General features: G+C 39.6%; 1 protein-coding gene and 1 pseudogene across 7 annotated transcripts in view; one reads left to right on the top strand and one right to left on the bottom strand.

The window, feature by feature from the left end:
- Positions 1-21,467, top strand: part of LOC129761114 (ras-related and estrogen-regulated growth inhibitor-like) — a 173,872-nt gene that overhangs the window by 53,558 nt on the left and 98,847 nt on the right. The gene's annotated exons all lie outside the window — the stretch shown is intronic.
- Positions 13,165-19,896, bottom strand: LOC129781011 (uncharacterized; annotated as a pseudogene).

The following is a 21,467-nucleotide window of genomic DNA, read 5'->3' on the forward strand; positions in this document are numbered from 1 at the left end:
ATGGAGTTTTAGCGTAGCGAAGATGCACTATTTTTACGTACGGGTTATGAAGCACGCACGTACGCACACAAATATCCATATATCGATGGGTTGAAGCAACTAAATATACACACACTTGTCTCCATTCTGCGCTCTGCTCAACAGAAGCCCTTTCTGTTAATATTGCCAGTCTACATTAGCTTAGCTTTCATCCTTTGTGAAGAGAGTTTTCCTAACGGCATGTGAAACCAAATCACTGACAAAATTCCAGAACATTTATTTTCTTGGTGAGCTGACGATAGCCCAGCTTGATGATTCCCCACACAATTGTGTAACTCAGAACCTTAATGTAATGGTGTCAGTTTGATGCAATGATTGCAATACTAGAGACATCGACGAGTGAGTAATTTGGTCGCGTCCACCGCTCAATTAGAAACGAAGACATCTAATGACGCAAAACAAGGAAGAACAAGCGATTGTCATTGCTTTGAATTCGGAACGATACTGAAAGTTTGCCTTGCTTCCTTGCTTGAGACTTTAAATTTCTTCAGTTCATTCGTTTCTAACCTTCAAAAAGGCCCTTGGAAAACTTTACTTTATCCATCAATTACTCCTCTACCCTCATTGCCTTGAGAAAGGCATTCGATCCCTCGCTATTCAGCTCGCCCAGCAACGATGTTGTTCAGTCGATTTCCTCACAAAGAATGAAAGTCTGCCTCAGCGAGATCCACTGTTTATACTCTAGGAAAATATTCCCCTTCGTTTTTCTACGTTTCCTTTGCTCACTTTACATCTTACGACTTCCCCTTCGTTGCTCGTCGATAAGTTGCTCGTTATTGACATTGCTGTTCGGGAAAGCACACAAATGGATAGAACAAATGTATGAGGAAATGGGAATGCTTCCAATTTTCATCAATTTAAACCATATACAGACTATGGGATTGTAATGAATAGCATACCAAGCAAATCTTAGGGAATTTCCGATTCGTTTGGTATATAAATCGACAAAATCCGTTCGCGGCAAAAATAGTTATTAACGTTAACTTTATTTCATAAAAACGTGACCTGTTTTCTGATTTGGCACCCTTAATGAAAGACGTAGTTCTACGTCAAAAAGATTGCGTAGTCCTACGTCCCAAGCGGTTGTGTCTCGGATACAACCCCTCGAGTTTTTTCAAACTCAGGGACATAAGCAGCAAGGTGTATTGAACGAAAATTCAATAATGAAATCCATTCCTGCGTCGCTATCCATGAGTCCAGTCCATGATTCGAATCGAATTAATATACGAGCATTTGGGTGTGAATGTTGGAATGCAGAACGATATATCCTTGTTCGTGTGCTATGGTGAAACGAAATTTATTCAACAGTGCAGTTTGAATCAACAGAATTGATCCCGTTGTATCCTACGACCTTAACGTACGAGTTGTGGTGCGCAGGACCTGGCCTCATCTCGCATATATTTGTGCAAAGCAAATCTCGGTACTAATCAATCACTCAATTCTCACTACAAATCACAATACCAGTAGCTATCAGTAACCAGAGTGACCGTGGAAACAGGCGAGCCCGAACTCCTGCGGCGCCCAATATCAGGTGTTGTTTATCAGGATACGTTGAGCCGGTCAGTTTTCGCCTCCTGCCGGTCAATCCCATTATACTTGCATGATCGGGGTCAGGCTCCCGAATAAAATCGTTAACCGGTTGTTGGGATCACGGGATTGGATAATGAAACATATCGCTCAATTGTATGTCCATTGTTCGGAGGTGATAACTTTGCACCTGTTTAAGTCGAATGAATGGAATAAAGGGGTTGCTGGATTCGACATTGCTCGTGTGAAAAAGTGTAATGCCCCTGGATCAAAGCTATACCGAGCATTCTCGCTGCTATTAACATGTAATAGGCACCGCAATCAATGAGGAAATCGATCGATTTCGAATGAAAACACAGACAAGATTTATATGCAAATATTTTGCTTATCCCCAATCTGTGCAGCAGATCGATCGACGCTAATCAATTCAAGTCGGCACGCAAAATGTATTCCAGCAACTCTTCGAAAGCGCTCAAATTTGCATGCTGCGGATATTAGCCGACCAATAAAACGTGGATTGAGTTGTCCACCGGTGTGACATATTATTATTGCTACAAATCATTTTATATCTCGGCAGCTACCGGCGATTCCTTGCACCCATTCCGGCGGCCGGTGTCTGGGGGAGCGGTTGATTGATTGAGGGGGCCTATAAAGCCGCGGTGAGGCAGCGCGAACGCGGAAAGTGCGGCAAGAAACGTTGCTTTTTACTTTCTTCGGGTCTCGCGAAACCTCGGCGACGGCGGTGACCAGAGTGCGCCGAGAGGGGACACATTGACGACCCTGTCCGACGAGATCACCGAAACTAGAGCTCCGGAGTCATTTAGCGTTCCGCACCGGTGGGATTTGCAGATTTGTTGTTTTTTTGACAGCTGAATTAGAGCTTTCCTCCCCGACATGTGTCTGTTTTTTTTTTCGCTGGTGGTTTCGCGAACATCATAAACCATTCAACATATTAGCAAACGACGTGTAATTCCCTGCGCTGGAACAACGCGATTGTGACTGTGGGAATGGGGTTGTTAATATATTGTATAATTCTTGGGTTTATGAAAACGCTACCGAACCGGGTTTTCGCAATGCTATTTAAGGTGTCGCAAAGTGTGTGATAAGGAAACGATTCGCTGGTTCGGAAAATGGAACCTAGAGTTCGAAGGGGGTGCGAGAGTGATGCGGGGATAATCCGATTTGGAGCTTGGAAGGATGGTAGACATTTACAGGTCTCGCAAATCCTCTTGAAGTAACCCCATTCGCTTTGAATACTGGTTTTGTGCAGCGCTTATGTAAGCTTGACCCGGAGCTCTCGTAGAACAGGCTCGTTACCTACGCCACCAAAAAGTTGGATTTTGATCGGAGAAAGACACCTAGAACGTTTACGAACGGTTCCTACTGGAAACGTTATCACGGGTTGAATATTCACGATTTAAAATGTCTTTTAGTATTGCATTATTTGGTGTACAAGTATGAATTCATGGATTTATAATATCTGGCGAATGTCGTACTGTTTGCATTATTTTGATGTTGGCTACACATACATTTGAAAGGTGTATACTTGAGCTTCAGAACATAATAGAGTATTGCGGGGCAAAGGTGCGCACCTAACTGTTGTCGTCCAATAAATCTTGAGATGAAAGCAAATAAAATTCAGTTTGCTTACTAAATTGTAACTATACATATTACCTTCGAAACGTAGTACAAGAATTTCTCGTGTTTTGTTTGTAGTTAGACAAAAAACTATTTTAATACAAAATGTCAAATGCGTACTTTTGCCCCATAGTGGGGGCAAAGATGCGCACCGTACGGGGCAAAAGTGCGCACTTATTGAATTGTACTTCTAAGGTAACTTGTATCAAAAATAAATGCTCTATTATTACCAACGAAGAAGCATCATTACCAGAGTGTGTAGGAACCATCCAGTGGGCAGGGGGGGGAGGGTGTGATGTATGATGTTTTATGGGTGGAGATGAGTGGATGTTATGGTCGAACATACCACGTGGAAATTTTTGGGAGGGAGGAGACTGACAATATAAGATATCTAAAAATGTCCAACATTTGAAACAGGATTCGTTTTTACTAACAAACTAACTGACCCACAGAAATTATTTTCATGTACATAAACTATATAATATATAATTTATTTTTTGACATACAAACCTGATGCAGACTAAGACGCATCAATCATGATACTGACTGTTTAAATCCGTTACTTCGCTATTGAGTTAAATCGCGAGGAACGGACACCAAATCATTTTTATTGGTATAGATCAAGTTTATAAATACACAGTTCACTTGATTTATTTGAAACTCATTGATGAAAAAAAACCATATGTATTTGAAGTTTGAAAACATACATAACCGTTATTGGATTGAATGCATGGTGAAAATGAAACCATTTTTCATTTGGAATTCATTTTGAATTATTTTTAAGCAATTGTTTATTTTTCTTCCTCATCTTGGATTTCGGTTCTCAGGATTCCGACGTTTTGCTTTGAAGCGCTGTTGTGGGGTTCGAAGAGACAGACGATGGTTCCTCATGAAGCTAGAATCCCAATCTCTTCCTATCAGTTTTGCAACTTGGTTGAATTCGTGCTGGAGGTTGTTGGCTTCCGCAAAATCAAACGCCAGACAACGTAAATCTTTGAGAGTCATACCATAGAAATCTTTGTCCAGTGCTCTGCAGTGAACCGCCAGATCCTCAGACTGCTCACTCGTAAATACTTATCTGAACCGCCCTAGGTGCTCGCTGGCACATCCCAGCGGAAGTAGAAATGTCAATAAAAGAAGATTCAAATCATATATCACTCACTAATATGAGCCTCTTCCTCAGAGCTGATTCAGAACTACCGAGGTCTGCCGCAATCCGACGCTTCGAGACTTCTTCCTTAAGCCTCTCTCGGGCCATTTGAGCATTTCTGGAATGCATTTCTTCAAATCAAGTTTTTTCTTGTGGGTCCCGTTAAAAATTTGGTTGAAAACATTTCATAATTTTTTTTCAGAGCAAAACGCTGGTGCGAACTCTTGCCCCACAAACATTTTCTAAACTAATCGAATTTAAAAAAAAAATCTCTTGAACTTTTTCACAAAAACGTATACGCACTATCATCTACTATAGAATGAAGGATACCTTGACAGTGCAGTTTCGAACTTTCCAGTTATTTGAGGTAACTGAAAAAATAGATCAAAACATCGCAAAACTCTTTTTACCTCATAACTTTTTGCCACTTTCATGAAATGTATCTTGTTTATATGTGTGAGCTGCTGGTGTAATAATGTTACGACTGATTTTTCATAAGGACAACAAAACATAACTCAAAATCCAAAGGTTTGATTAAAATGTGATTTACAGAAAATTTGTTGGAAAATCAATGAGTTATTTAGGAAAAATAAATTGGATTTTAGTATTAAAAACGTTTATAACTTAAAACTTGCCCTATTTTAACTAGAAAACTAGTGTAATTTAACAAATTTTGAAGTATAGTGGTGCCGTGTCGGACTCACCAAAGAAAAGGAATACATTTTTGTAAATTTATTAAACTTCAATACTTTGCGGAATCGTTACCATTTAAAAAAGTAATTTGACAAATGAAACCCACATGCAATTTTACATGAAAAGCTATGTGTAACGTTTCATCCTAGGACTAAAGGTGGGACCAGAATGCCGCGCTATGCGTTAGCATCGTTGTACTAAACGTTAACATTTGTTCTAAACTACTTGCGCCGAATTCGCGATGACAGTGGCATGGTGTCGATGTCTGGTGGCAACTACAAATTAGGGCCATAATTTGGGTCCCAAACTCGTTAGTGTAATCTCTATCCGATTAGAAGACACGAAGCCGGTTTTTAAATTCTAAAATTTGAATGAAAATTTTCACATCATGTTATTTGATTATTTGAAACACGTGTTTCTGAATTTCATTCAACCATATGGCTAAACAATTCCAACATTGTTGCTGAATTTTTTCATCATAATATAGAGTTGTCTTCATAAACAATTTTCGTATGAGACCTTTTTCACCACCTGCAAACAAAAATGTTTTGCATTTAAATAGAATACTAGTGTGATATGGAACACCTAATTTTCATTCACAATTTTAATTTTGAAAACGTGTCCATTCCGACTGAAAATCAGTTATTCTTTCACGCTCCCCCTAACTAGTAAACGAAGCTCAAAGCCGCCAACGCGGATATGTCAATGTGTTGTTTTTAAAAACATTCAACTGATCCGTGCACACAACAAGAACAAGATTTTCATGCGAATTTCATTTTGTTTTTGTTTACATGAAAAGTGGTGACGCGAATGCTAGATTGTGACTGCAAATCAACAGACTGCGTCGGGCGAATGTTTTAGTACAAAACGCAAGCAATTGGCGATCTAACGTACAAATCTACACCTAGGCGGCGCTGCGGTGAAAGTGATGATTCTTTCCATAAATTACAATGTTATAATCATAAAAGATTATTTGATTGCGATGAGTTTGTAAGAAATTTAATTCTGCGCAATTTTATATATAACATGTTATTTATTTACCTCTTTCAGTAGTGAAAACTATAAAAATGTTGACAATGGTTGAATTAAAGAAGGAAACTTGAGAGCACAATCAAACTCAAGTAGAAAAATGCACGATTCCTGCATGTGAGAACTACCTTGGAAAGCCCGGAAGTAAAATATACGTGATTTGTTTTTGAGCTTTAGGTTACATTAGCATCATTTTCTTAGTTCAAAAACAAAATCCAGATGTCTGACCGATCGTTTACGTTAACACAATTATAACAATTCATGGAAATAACTACAAACCTTCCATAAGCTCACATGGAAAAATTTAAAACCATCATCACTTTCACCGCAGCGTCGTCTAGGTGTAGATTTGTACGTTAGATCGCCAAGAATTTCACCGAAAATGCTACTGCTTCCGTGGACTAAGAATATGGACCTTTTTACTACTTGTAATGGAAATAAGTCACAACACTATTGTCATCTATTAAAAAATAAACAGTTGCGAGATTCTTGACCATTTTGGCTTAAAACATCATGAAAGCGTGCGTATTTTCAACATTGTTTTGTTCCTTTCATTAAAAAAATTACTACACCATATTTTGTTTACCAATACAAATGTACTTCGCCTACTACTCCACCTCGATATATGTATACCTCATTGGGTCTAAACATATATGCAAGCGACGTTTGTTGTTGTTTTTTTGCAGTGTTCGAGATGGATTCGTCAGATGAGGAATATTTTACCTCCCCAGTCACAATTGATTTCGTTTCCAATAGACAAAGAGAATTCGCCGTGCATTGCCGTGCAGTTGAGGTGGATACTGTGGAAGCCAATCGAAACTGGACTGGATCTCGCGGACGATACCGTTAAAGCGATGTGTATCCTCCATAACGTCATTATCGACCACAAGGGAGTTGATACACAGCTGGAGGAATCAGCCGAGCACGCTACAGCTAAGCTTGTAACTTGTACACTGCAGGACGATAACTCATGAAAAAATTGCACAAAAACCGGTCGCTATGTACGAGAGTATTTCACAAAATTTGTGAACAAGAATAAACTTAATTGAATTTAAAAAAAAATTAAATTAAAGGATTTTGATGAAAATCGTTCAATGTCACGTGTCGAGCTTTTAGGGATAATAATAATTCCATGATAATAATGTAATAATAATATTTCCATGAAATTATATAGCATATGTCTTTATTTAAATAAAATGCTCAAATTTTGGAATTTTCAACAATGTTCTTGATATTACATTGAAGGTTCGTGTTGTGATTACCGAGTAATATTTTATTAGTAGAGATTAAGGTGGAATATTAATGTACGACTTCCTTTATGTTGCTGTTCAGATATTCGTGATGTTGGAGTACTCTGGTGAGAAGAAGACCTGTTGTAATTCCGACAAGTGTTACATTACTATAATGTGCCGTATTTCGTTGAATATTAAACGTATTCGGATTCCCTAGGAAAGACGTATGTAATACATGGTACGTATTAGGATTTTCCAGAGATTCGTTCTTCTTGTATACACATTTTTGTACTAGACCTTGTACATCCGTTCGAAACTCTCACTTTTCTTCCGGCTTTAGTTTGCGGACATGTGGGAGCAAACTCTTGAAAAATGTTGCATCTTCGTCATCTTCAGTGCCGGATTCATTATTCGCCATAGCTTCTCCACCTGTTCCGATACAGTTTTGTGGTTTTGTCCCATGACGCCTTTTTCGCAAAAAAAACAAGATAAATTAAATTTTCCGAATCGCTCTCCATTTTTTTAACCGATGACAGCAACATAACAACAAAACACTGTCAGGTTGTAGGACGATTTTATACTGAAAGCCAAGGCAAAAGCGTTTACTTGCGTCAAAACAGCATTCGAACCAGGGAGGCCAGGTGATTTTTTCAAATTTCTTCACATGGTACGAATAAATGTCTTCACAAGCATATCGGAGGAAACTAAAATTAATAACTTACTATTAAACAATGTTTGATAGCTTATTCAATGTTTATTCTTATTAGTATTGTCATATAGCGCATTTCATTGAACTTACCTTGAGGTTTTGAAGTTTATTTCAATAAATACTCATGATGAATTGATGAATTTTTCATGTTGTGCTCTTGTTTCAATCGTCCGCAAAAATATCATGAATTGGTAAATTCATCGATAAAAAACCATAAAACCTTCATTCTGCACCATGTTTATTTAAAAATTGTATTTTATGTAACTTTTAAAATTATAACGTCCTAATTTTTTTTATAGCAACCTGTAACTTCAATGATTGTCTACAAGACGTTTTGAAAATAATGAAAGGGAAATAAAAGTACAGGTCGGACTCGGTTATCCGGAGTATTGATTTTTGTTTCATCGTACCACACGATTTTATTTGAGTCTCATCATTTCCCTATATTAGTGAAGGAACGGATGTTATAACTACTAACTGCTACTTGTCTAATTATTTTCTAGTTTTTAGTAAATTATGTGTAACATTAGTATACTTCTCTACATTAAAACCATTCAACTTTTTTTTAAATTTTTATTTCTTACCTAATTTTCTTCGGAATATGTTAATGATATACTGTATTCTATTAGACAAATCATTTCATTTGATACCAACATTGAGGGGATTGCAAAAACTACATAGTCGACCATTTTGTGGCGGCAACCTTTTCGAATTTTTTTTTCCAAAATATATATTTTATTAAGGCACATGTGGCGTTAGACTGACGGGGCCGGGAGTCCAATATTTTGACAATTTTTGTCTTACAACTATGTTAGTAATATGTAACCGATTACTCGCGGTTGGCTCGAGGTTAGTATTACAAGTGTTCTCATAATTGGTATGTTGCAGTCTTCGATGCTCTGTACGTGTGCCTGACACGGGATACCTCCTATTGGGATGCAGCTGACCATTAATCAGCAACGCCCCCCTAGTCTGTACCCCATATCTAGCGTGGTGCGTCTTTCTCGACTCGAGGAATCCAGGATAGAATGGTCACTAGCCGGCGCAATCATCAGCTCGTGTAGAGTTGTCATGAGCGGTACAACCTTTGGCTCTTGTTGAATGATCAGAGGACTGCACAACCTTCGGCCCGTGCATCTGTAAAGAGTGTGTGTATGTATTGCCGCGACTAAGTAAAAGTTTATCGATCGGATAGGAGGGATATGAAACGGGGACGCAACGAAGGAAACATCATTAAACGTTAACATCGGCGTTTCTGAGGAACAGGTATAGATGAAGCAGAAGATCAGAATCACGGCTACCTAAGATATCCCGGACGGGGATATCCGATTGTCTGCCTTGTGCTCTCAGTGCTCTAGAGAGCTGAGAGCGAGCAGCATGGAACCGGATACACGACCAGACAACATGCTCGATGTCGTGGTAGCCATCGCCACAATCACAAAAATTGTTTGCTGCGAGCCCAATGCGATAGAGATGCGCGTTTAGGTTGTAGTGATTGCACATAAGCCGAGATATCACGCGAATGAAATCACGACCTACATTCAATCCCTTGAACCATGCACTCGTCGAAACCTTAGGGATAATCGTGTGTAACCAACGACCGAACTCATCACCACTCCACATGCGCTGCCAACTTACGAGTGTGTCCTGACGAGGAATGTGAAAAAAATCGTTATAAGCAATTTGCCTTTCAAAAAGTGTGCCTTCTAAAGCGCCCACCTTAGCTAGCGAGTCCGCTTTCTCATTCCCCGGAATCGAGCAATGAGAGGGAACCCATGCTAAGGTAATCTTGAATAATTTTTCGACCAAAACACTCAATAGTTTTTTTTTCTGTATTATACTGACTTTCAACGCTTCTGGCTGGTTCGTCACTTTTACCTTCCATTTTGGAAGAATGTCGGGAGTGAGAATTGAACTCGTGATCTTGAGCGTGAGAAGTATGGATGTTACCTCCACGCCAGATCGGCTCCACTCAATAGTTGTCTTATTCTTGTTAGGAAATAAGATGAGCGTTTATCAACTTTCATTGAGCGGATTGCCTCTATTGAGCTGAGACTGTCTGAAAAAATAAAATAGTGGTCGATGGGCAATGTTTCAATGATCCCTAATGCGTAATATATCGCACCCAGTTCAGCCACATACACGGAACAAGGATCTTTGAGTTCGAAAGAGGCACTGGAATTTTCATTGAAGATTCCGAAGCCAGTGGACCCGTTTATGAATGAACCGTCAGTAAAGAACATTTTATCAGATCTAACTTTCCCATATTCTGCCGAAAATATCGGCGGAATAGAATCGGAGCGTAGGTGATTTGGGATTCCATGGATTTTTTGTCGCATGGACAGATCAAAAATGACAGAGGAATTGCAGAAGTAAGGGAAGCAAACTTGGTTGGAGATGCCTGGTGAAGGGTGCACGTCGTGGGTAAGTTACTCATGGTATAAAGACATAAAACTTGACTGAGGAGTCAGTTGGAGTAGATTTTCGAAGTTATCAATCACCAATGGATTCATGATCTTGCAACGGATGAGAAATCTGTAGGATATTTCTGTGAACTGAAGAGTAAGCGGGGGTACTCCTGCCAAAACTTCGAGACTCATCGTATGTATCGAATGCAAACACCCCATGGCTATACGCAGGCAACGATATTGTATTCTCTCCAGCTTGAGAATATGAATCCTGGCAGCTGATCGGAAGCAAAAACTGCCATATTCTAACACTGATAATATCGTTGTTTTGTACAACTGAATGAGGTCTCCTGGATGGGCACCCCACCATGTTCCGGTAATTGTTTGGAGAATTGATTCTTTGATTCTTTGCTGGCATTTCTGTTTCAAATACGCAATGTGTCTCCCCCAGGTACATTTAGAATCAAAATATACACCCAGGTATTTGAAAAACATAGAGTGTTGGATCGTTTTTCCGGATAGGTGAAGCTGGAATTGGGCGGGTTCGTGCTTCCTAGAAAAAACGACCATTTCGGTTTTCTCCGTAGAGAATTCGATACCCAGCTTGAGGGCCCACGTGAACAGATTGTTCAGGTTATCTTGCAACGACTTTTGCAGAACGACGGGATTAGTACCCGTGATGGAAATAACTCCATCGTCTGCAAGTTGTCTCAGCGTCCAGTCTCTAGTTAGACAATCATCCATACCATTGACGTAAAAACTGTACAATAGGGGGCTTAGGCAGGAGCCTTGTGGTAGGCCCATAAAACTGTAACGAGAAGATTTCGAGCTGCCATGAGAGAAAATCATGTGCTTTTCTGACAGTAAATTGTACAGGAAATTGTTGAGAATTGGTGAAAGTCCACGATTATGAAGCTTCTCTGAGAGAATTTCCATGGAAACTGAATCAAATGCTCCTTTGATATCGAGAAAAACGGAAGCCATTTGTTCTTTGCGAGCAAATGCGATTTGGATTTCAGAAGATAGATACTTTCAATTCAGTATTACCGGATTCAGATAGATACCGGATTCAATTTAATCTACCGAAAGATCACGTTTTTGTTTATGAACAACATAAATATATCCACACATATATTTATGTTGTTCATAGTATAGTATATTCTCCAAGTCAAGCCATCAGCAATGATAATAAATTTTTGCGGCGACCAAATTGAATTTTCCAAGACCATGGAATACGCAGATTTATAATGACAGTAGAATGAAATGTATGTTCCAAATTTCAGATCAATCAGTTAACAGCCCACATGACACTCAAACTGTATGTATGTTTGAGTGTCATGTAGGCTGTTAACTGAACAGGGCAAGCTGAATGTAACCATTAAAAAGGAATTGTTTATTTGGGAACTGCGGTCATCTTGGATTTGTATTCTTCATGATCTACTGTGTTCTACCAGTCAATCCCTTTCATTTAATACCCATATCGATGTGGTTGTGAAAAAAAAATATATGGCGCCATCTTGTAGTGGCGGCCATTTTGAGTTTACATTTTTCATAAATAACTGTGTTCTACTAGTCAAGCCCTTTCATTTGATACCCATATTGATGAGGTTCTGAGAAAATATGTAATCCGCCATTTTGTAGTGTCCGCCATCTTGGATTTGCATTTTTCATAAATAACTGCATTCTACTAGCTAAGCCCTTTCATTTGATACCCACATTGATGGGGTTGTGAAAAAAATATATATGGCGCCATCTTGGATTTGCAGTTTTCATAAATAAATGTATTCTACTTGTCAAGCCCATTCATTGGATACCTATATTGATGAGGTTCTGAGAAAATATGTAATCCGTCATTTTGTAGTGGCCGCCATCTTGGATTTGCATTTTTCATGAATAGCTGCATTCTACTAGTCAGGCCCTTTCATTTGATACCCATATTAGCCATTCAATATGGAATTATTATACAAATTATTCAAAATTTCCGAAAATCAAAAAATAAAATACTCTGGATAATCGAGTCTAAAATTCCGGATAATCGAATCTCGGATAGTCGAGTCCGACCCGTATCCAAAATTTAAAACGCGTTTTTCTCGAAACCATGTTTTGCAAGACAGTGGTAGATTCTCCAATTTTGGTGAATGTTTTTGTCTCGATTTTTGAGGCAAAAACGCAATTTTTTCACGAAAAATGTGTGCAAAATGCAATTTCGTCAAAAATCAATATTTCGAAAAAAAAATCATACGTACGATGACAATAAATTTATTCAAGATTACGTAAAAAAAATTGCGAGAATCACATACTTTTTATGGTATTCATAATGTACTACCCCCTTAAAACTTAATTAAGAAAAACTAAAAAATTTTACCTTACCGTATTTTTTAAGCTTTCCCTAATGAAGAAATCAACGTTTTTCCGCGGCAAAATTCTAAATAGAACAGACTTTATTGTTACAACAGTGTTCTCCACGTCAAACATCCGGAAGATTCCTATACTAAATCGACCAAATGATTCTAAGGATACGAAAACTCATAATGCATAAACATGAAAAAGTTGGTGTTCTGAAAACTCCGTGGATTCCCTGGTGCTCTTAAAACATCATGGGAAAAAATGATGAGCACAATTGCAGTTAATTTATTGCCGTCTCAAAATCTTCTGTGTCCTCAGTTTCAATCATTTTCCCAGAAACTGTAGTTAGGCGAAGTCACACAAGAAAAAAGAGGAGGAACGGTTATTGTTCCGCTAAATTACCTGCTGACTGCTCCTGCTGTCTTCTGACCGACGTTCCTTCGCTGGAGCAGATGTGAAAATGTCGCTTCTTTCCCCGGATGTGTTACAGGTTACCCTGGCTTTCATCCTTCGTTTAGTGGCGGCGCAACATTCACGGCTTATAACCTCCTTCATTCTTCTTCCGTGGGCAAACGGCGAAGTGAAGGTAATCGTGCCTCGGGGCGTCTGGAGTGAGTTATTGTGATTTTGACGAGATGCCTGGTTGGCGGTTGATCTCACTGCGAGAAGGGGTTTTAGTAGAGGATTCAAGATTCGGTTCGCCAGTGAGCCACTGCAAGTGGATATAACCCACCAACTTTGTATCGTTGCTCCTCCTCGCGAAAAAAAACTCGAAGATTGAGATACCAAAAAAAAAAACAATTCGCATACCAGAAATTAACATATCCATTCTTCTGTGCGATCTTTCATCTCTCTGATTTCTGCTCTTTGTTTGCTTCGTTTTGTTTTCGCGCCACAGATCCGTCTGCTCCCTATCATGTATCTATGATATTTGAAATCGAGCATTTCGCTTGACATGCTGCGAGGATTATAGCGTTACTTCTGCGATTGATCTGTTCGCCATGATGATTCCCTGAGAGGGGGGAGTCTCAATTGGGCCGAGCAAACTGTCAGATATCGGCTCGATAGCGATCGTATCGCGTTCGACTTTGGAAAGTGTGCCATTTCCACAGAAATATGGTCCTGGTTGCAAAAGTAGCTACACTCTTTTTTGACGTTGTTTTTTTTCAATTTCTAGCAATTTAATCTACCGAATGATCACGTTCTTGTTTCCGCTGATCAAACCAACAGAATGGAATTCGAAGGATGCGTGTCGGATTCTGTCCGAAGATTGGGAGTGGCTCTCATTTCACTTCACGCTAGCGATGCCAGTTTGTTCTCGTGTAATTCCACAAACCTTTTCTTATCCACATTGCATTACATTGAACAAAAAACTGTATTACTCTTATGTATTATTTTTTTGTATTGAGAAACATGAACTTACAGTACCGTCGTGCGGGGCTTCTTTTGACACTTTTTTTCATTTTCATCATTTAAAAATTTTTGAACTCCGATTATTGTGGGTGGATTTTAACAATCTTGACATATATTTAACTTGGATATACAGAAGACAAAATATGATCTGAATTAATTGAGAAATAAAACTTTTGTTCATAGAGCGACTTGTTGCACACGTTGGGGGCTACTTTTGACATAGTCATTTGAAAATTTAAAATCATCATCAATTACATCAATTACATAGGATACTGCTGAATTAACATTTTTTGGAACAAGAAGTTATGGATGGCTATGCATATGTGCATTTGAACGAATTTTTCAAAATAAAATTATTACATCAATGTATTTTACAACGAGGTGATTTTGGGCTTTCGTCCCCTTTTACCGGGTGTCTTAAATATGGGTTTCGAATCACGTTTTGGAATTCCATCAAGAGAAACACTTTTTCAGGAGAAACCTTCAGTTTTTTCTTCGGTTGAGGCCCAACTGGACAGCCGATCACGTCGTTACGATGTTCCTTTAGAAATTGTTTAAATGAGTCTCCAATCAACTCGGGCTTTAAGCTATCAGATGGCAGCTGGTTAATGAGTTCGTGGGGATTCCATGGTACGATACCGCATTTCCGGAAGCCCGATACGTCTAGTGTGTGGTGCTAGTGCCTTCAAAAGTTCACTGATAAGGCTTCCGAGGCGACCTTTGGGAATAGTTGCGTTCTTAGAACCCTCACAAGAGGCACGCCACCGTCCTAAAATTTTCCGCCACTCACGCTTCATTGGAGAGAAAAATGCTACGTCGAGCGGTTGTGTCAGATGAGTTGCATTAGGTGGCAAGCAGATAAATTTAATATATTTTTGACGGCAAATTTCAATAACTGTTGGATTGAAATTTGCCGTCATGCGAAAATTGACTGTATCGCCCTCATTGACTTCTTGAGCAGCATTGAATGGAACAGCACTTTGGCGTTAGATGATGTTGACGAAATGGCGTCTAGATTCTGCAGTATTGTACGTGATTGGATTGTTGAGAACACGCCTAGAAGAATACCATCTGTAACGCCAGCCTGGAGTACGCCACTTCTAAAAATATTAAGACGTGCTAAGAATGCATGCCAACGCAAGCTGCGTCAACACTGTACTAATGAATCGAAGCAAAACTTCCATCGTGCCAGCAACGCATATCGTCAGTTGAATGCTGGTCTCTATCGGTCATACGTGCTGCGTGTCCAAACTAACCTAAAGCGTAACCCCAAAAGTTTTTGGAATTTCGTCAACTCCAAAAGAAAATCGACCAGCATCCCTTCAACGGTTTTTCTTGGTGAGAGTGAATCGACTACCGTACCTGACGCATGTGAATTGTTTTCTAAACACTTTGCATCTGTTTTCGCCTCCAATGTGGCTACTGCTTCTGAAGTTGACGCTGCTGCAGCACACGTTCCTCAGGATTTGATTGATCTGCGCACCTTTGTTGTCAGTCCGCTGATGGTCGAAAAAGCAATTAACAATTTAAAATGTTTCACTTCTCCTGGCCCTGATGGAATTCCGGCGCTAGTGTTTCGCCGTTGTGCGGCTAGTTTTGCAGTACCGCTATCGCGAATATTTACCGCTTCGCTGGAAAACGGTGCTTTTCCAGTGATCTGGAAACATTCATTCATGTTTCCCGTATACAAGAAAGGAGACAACCGCAATGTAACTAACTATCGAGGAATAACTAGCCTATCTGCAGCTTCGAAAATTTTTGAGAAGGATGCGGTATTCTTCCACGTTAAACATTATATATCGCCAGCACAGCACGGTTTTATGCCCGGGCGCTCTGTGACAACAAACTTGTTGGAATTTACCTCTACGTGCATCAATCAGTTGGAGAACAAGGTTCAGGTTGATGCAGTGTATACTGACATAAAAGCCGCGTTTGATTGCATCGACCATCAGATTCTACTTGGAAAAATGCGTCGCCTGGGTGCTTCAGACCGTTTTGTTTCGTGGTTGTCGTCGTATCTTTCCGGGAGATCACTTCGAGTGAAGCTTGGAAGCCATCTTTCAATACCGTTCACCGCCGCTTCCGGAGTTCCTCAAGGCAGTAACTTGGGACTTCTATTGTTTGCCATTTTTTACAATGACGTCACCACATTTTTGAAACCAGGTTGTGTTCTCATCTACGCAGATGACTTGAAAATTTTTCTCACCGTTAAATGCATTGAGGATTGCCGTCAGTTACAAAGCTTGCTCAACAGCTTCTGGATGTGGTGTGAATTGAACAAAATGACAGTAAGCATTGCCAAATGTGTTATCATGACATTTCATCGCAAGAAGGAACCAATATCCTTTGACTACTCTCTGGAAAACCATGTGCTGGCCCGTGTCAATCAGGTGAACGACCTCGGTGTGATACTGGATCCGAAGCTTACTTTCAGCATACATCGCTCGACGTTAGCTTCCAAGGCCTACCGTCAACTTGGATTCATCTTGAGGATCTCCCGAGAATTCACGGATCCTTATAGTTTGAAGGCGCTATATTGTTCATTAGTGCGCCCTATTTTGGAAAATTCTTCAACCTATCAACTATCGTGGATCCTACGCATTGAACGAGTACAGAAAATGTTTATTCGTCGTGCTCTCAGCTCCCTGCCATGGCGCTGTTCTCAGAATCTTCCGCCTTATCCTGACAGATGTCTCTTGCTAGGGTTGGATACTCTTGAGCGAAGACGGAAACATCAACAATGTACGCTCGTCGCCAAGATACTCAACGATGAAATTGACTCACCCGTGCTGCTTTCCCGCATCAATATGCGTGCGCCATCCAGAGTTCTTCGCTCAACAAGCCTTTTACAGCCCGCGACACACCGTTCTAGTTTTGGTCATAATGAACCCGTAACGGGAATGATTCGTGCTTTCTCGATAGTAGAAGATCTGTTCGAGTTTGGAGAGTCATCTACCACATTTCGTCAAAGGATTGGACGCATTCATGTTTTTTAATGTTTTGTTTTGTTTTTAATGGTTGTATTTTAAAATTTGTTTTTTGACGTAGGACTACGTCTAACCGGAAGATATAGGGGGTGAAATGGAAATCTAGGCACTGAACAAGTAGGAAAAAATGCAAGATTTGGAACGCTTATAACTCGAGCATTTCTCAATAGATCGCAAAGGTTTTTGCATCAATTGATAGGAAATATATCTACGCATCTATCATAACGAATAACATTTCATTTTTCTTGAGATAAATAATTGAATAATTGTGAAATGTCAAGCATTGTCCAAATGCACTATGTGCCCTTTTTTGATTGGTTCATTTTGTGCTCCTCAAATCGTACCGACCAAAACGGGCAACCAGAGCAGCAGCGAAATAGAATGAAGCACGATTGGAAAGGAAAAAGAAAAAAATGAACGAAACATTGGTCGCAGTCTCACACATGCGTAATTCTCGAGCCAGCCAGTCAGCTTAAAAATCCCCGCTCCGCTGCCGTAACGATCATTCTCATTCAAACCGTACACCACATCGGTTCGCATCACAACACATCAACAAACCAACCCAAGCAGCCATTTCTGGACATGGTAAAGGAGGAAAAGTGAAGGAAAAGGCAAAATCCCACTCGAACCGTGTTGATCTGGAGTTCCCCGCAAGGGTAGCTAGGCCGAGCGTGTTAGTACCAGTGCACCAGTCCACCTAGCCGGCGTTATATAGTTTCGGCCGCCGAAGTGATCGAGTTAGCTGGTAAAGCTGCTCGCGATGATAAGAAAACCCGCATTCGGAACAGAACACATTCGGTTCGGTGGACATCAAGACAACAGGCAGTTGCAGCGAGTGGCGAGTGGCAAACGCAATCGCAAAACGGCATCAGGTAGCAGAAGAAAAAAGTTTGTTCTTTATACAAACTGCTTTGGTGGCAAATCCAGAACAAGGCGGCATCGAGGACGTTCGAAATGGTTTTTTTCAAAACCACGAGTACTAAGTTTTCTAAATTGGAACCATTCCATAAAGCGCTTTTCAGGGCCATTAAACCTTCCAAAAAAGAGTTTAGGAAATACAGTTCAATGCTTTCTAAAACATTATCCAAAATAATAATAAAACACAAATTGATTTTTTCATAATTTGTTTGCCAGGATCTGATGAGTATGTGAATTTGGCAGTTGTTCTGAGCTTATTGATAGTCGGGGACTTTCCTGATTTCCTGGTTGTACGGCATCGGCATCGTGGACGTAACAAAGGAGGACAAGTTAAGGGAAAGGCAAAGTCTCACTCGAACCGTGCAGGTCTCCAGTTCCCTGTTGGTCGCATTCACTGATTGCTCCGCAAGGGTAACTAGGCCGAACGGATTGGTGCCGGAGCACCAGTATACCTATCAGCGATTATAGAGTTTCGGCCGTCGGAGTGCTCGAGTTGGCTTGCAAAGCTGCTCACGACAATCAGAAAACCCGCATCAAGAACAGAGCAGCTTAGGTTCGGCGCTCATCAAGGCAACAATTAGTTTCAGTGAGTGGCAAAGTGTTTCTCCGGCACGTCGCATTAAATGTAATTTACTGAACAACATGTCACAAGCTGGATAGGAAGAAATTTTCCAACTGTGAAAGCTGTGGCGAGTGGCAAACGTAATAGCTAAACAGGAAGGTTTAACCGAACAAGATGGGAATATCGAGTGATAACAAAAACACAACACCAAAGATTCTTTTCAGAACCATCAACATATTCATAAAGAGTAAACAGTAAACTAATACATTTTTCAGATAGATAGGTAGAGGTATTCACGTAGGAGAAGAAAATAAAACAATATATTTAAAATATATATTTAACAAAAGCTGTCCCCTTTGTATAGTCCTACGTCACTCCGGTTATGTCCCCGACATTACCCACCCGTCTTTTATGTTTATATTCATTAAGACATTTGTCAGATGAACAAAGAAATAAATAATAATAAAAATAATAATTCAAATAAGATGAGAGGTTGTCTCCGATCAGCGCAATTGGTCCGTTCAAATGCCATATACCTGGAAGAAAAAGTGTCTTGAACCAGTCCTCGAAAATTCTTTCGTCGAACCAGCCAGAAGCACTTCGATTGTAGCGTGTTCCTCGAGGGCCATTAAGTGTCCAAGAATCCCATAAATGTTCTGCCTTGAACACCACGTATGGTGGCAACAGTTCGCCAGTTGCACTTCCGCAAAACATAACGGAAGTAGCAGATTTACTGAAGTTCCTCACGTTTTCAAAATACCTAAGCCACGCTTACAGATAGCAAGCTTCTTACCCGGATCATCTGACAAATTCGTCTCGCCGTAATTAAAACTATTGGAAGCCGGAACACCTTCCAGAGATTCCTTTAAGTTGGCCATGTACTCTGCGATTGTTTCTCGTGTTATTGCTGCGCGTTTTAACTTTATATTTTGTGCAAAACGTTTGCTTAGTTGCTGGTGATCGCGTAGGAATCGTGCCACCCAGTCCCGTGAAGGTTTGTTATTGACAAAAGTTGGCGATAATTCTTCCGCCTCAGTAAAAACTTTATGATGTCCGGGCTATTTCTGGTGCGATTCGCATAGCTTGTTGTATATTGTTTGTCGGCTGCAATGGAGTTGCCTAGTGGCTTCTGCGTGGGACATTTCTCCGGATTTGACTTTTTCAAGGCACTGACTGCATTGAATCTGCAGTGGAAACTACAGTATATTTCCGAGCATTATTATCCTTCCGATAGTTCCTCACCATTCTTGTACCTACAAAAAAGTAAACAAACATAACCTTACAATATGGCTAACGGTGTAAAATTTATCGCTCTCAATTTTTTTTTCAAAAATAACTAATTTCAACGATAAAATAACGTTACTGCTGCTGATATATGACAAACGAATAGTTCTCTGATATATTTACACACTTACCAGTATTTAAAATTGTAAGAACATTGTATACGGAAACAATTTTTCTGGAGCTTCAAATCACTACCGCTCGACGTTTCGAGGTTTTTTAATTTTCTGAAAAGGAGTAGTTGCGTTTAAAAAAAAACTGTCAACGTGAAATGGTAGAAAGGTATTGTATGAATGAATTATCACAGATAATACATTTTGAAAAAATGTAATTTTATAAGAAATTTGTGAAAACCTAAATAGTCCAAAGTAGCCCCGCACGACGGTACACTTTTAGTCACACTTCAATCTCGCTATCTTATCCGCTAAATTAGACAAACATTGATTCTAATTTGCTATTTTCTCGACTAATTTTACGAATGAAATGTTCTGGGGCATAGTTAATTATTTTATTACTCTTCTATTGAGCCTCTTCGGTCATTATTTATATAGTAACTAGCTGACCCGGCAAACTTCGTCCCGCCCAAAATTTGTTTTTTGTTATGAAATCCTTCAAACATTCACGTTTTCTTACTAAACAGCGAAATCGGCATTGCAAACACACGAAAGTAGGGGGAGCTTTTGTTCCCACCGAAATGTGTCCCCTAATAGAGATTTCTAAACCAAGGTGCCTGGAGAAAATTTCTCCGAGAAACCGGTATTTCAAATTCATGCAAGTCGGGGGTATTTTTGTTCCGACTGGAATGTGTTTCCCTAACACAGACTTCTAATCCATGGAGCGTGGAGAAATCGGCATTGCGAATTCATACAAATCGGGGGTATTTTTGTTCCGATTGAAATGTGTTTCCCTAACACAGACTTCAAAACCGAGGTTTCTGGGGAAATCGGATCTGCAAATGAATGCAAACTGCGAGTACTTTTGTCCTCGCTTGCCTTTGTGCAGAGTGGAATATGTCTATCCAAACAGGATCTTCTAAACTTAGGAACCTGGGAAAATCGTGCAGACACTAGAAGCGAATGAACTTCCCAGTTTCAAGCAAATTCGAGATTCGAGAAGTATGTACACTTTTGGGATGTAAACTTCAGAGGGAAATGTAAAATAAAATAATCGTTTGATAATTTTTTTTTGTCTTTATTGGAAATATTTTCAGCCTTAAGCTGGTTCATCAAACGTTTGATAATTCTTCCGTACATATATTTTGTTCTAGTCATCATACCAAACGTAAAAGATCCGTCATTAAATTTACTTGTAATGAAGAACAATCAATCACAATATTGAATTGACTTTACATGGCATTTGTTCATTTTTTTCACTCACATAGCAAATATATTGAACTCAATTGAATTTGGAAACTGTTTCATTCAATCAAGAATTTAATCAATACAAACGAATGATTGCTAAGCTAAGGTAGTTCCACGTCAACCTTGCGGTTATATCATAGATATAACCCACCCATTTTTTTGACGTAGAACTAC

The sequence above is a fragment of the Toxorhynchites rutilus genome, chromosome 1 (genome assembly GCF_029784135.1).
Source record: "Toxorhynchites rutilus septentrionalis strain SRP chromosome 1, ASM2978413v1, whole genome shotgun sequence".
Classification (NCBI taxonomy): Eukaryota; Metazoa; Arthropoda; class Insecta; order Diptera; family Culicidae; genus Toxorhynchites; species Toxorhynchites rutilus.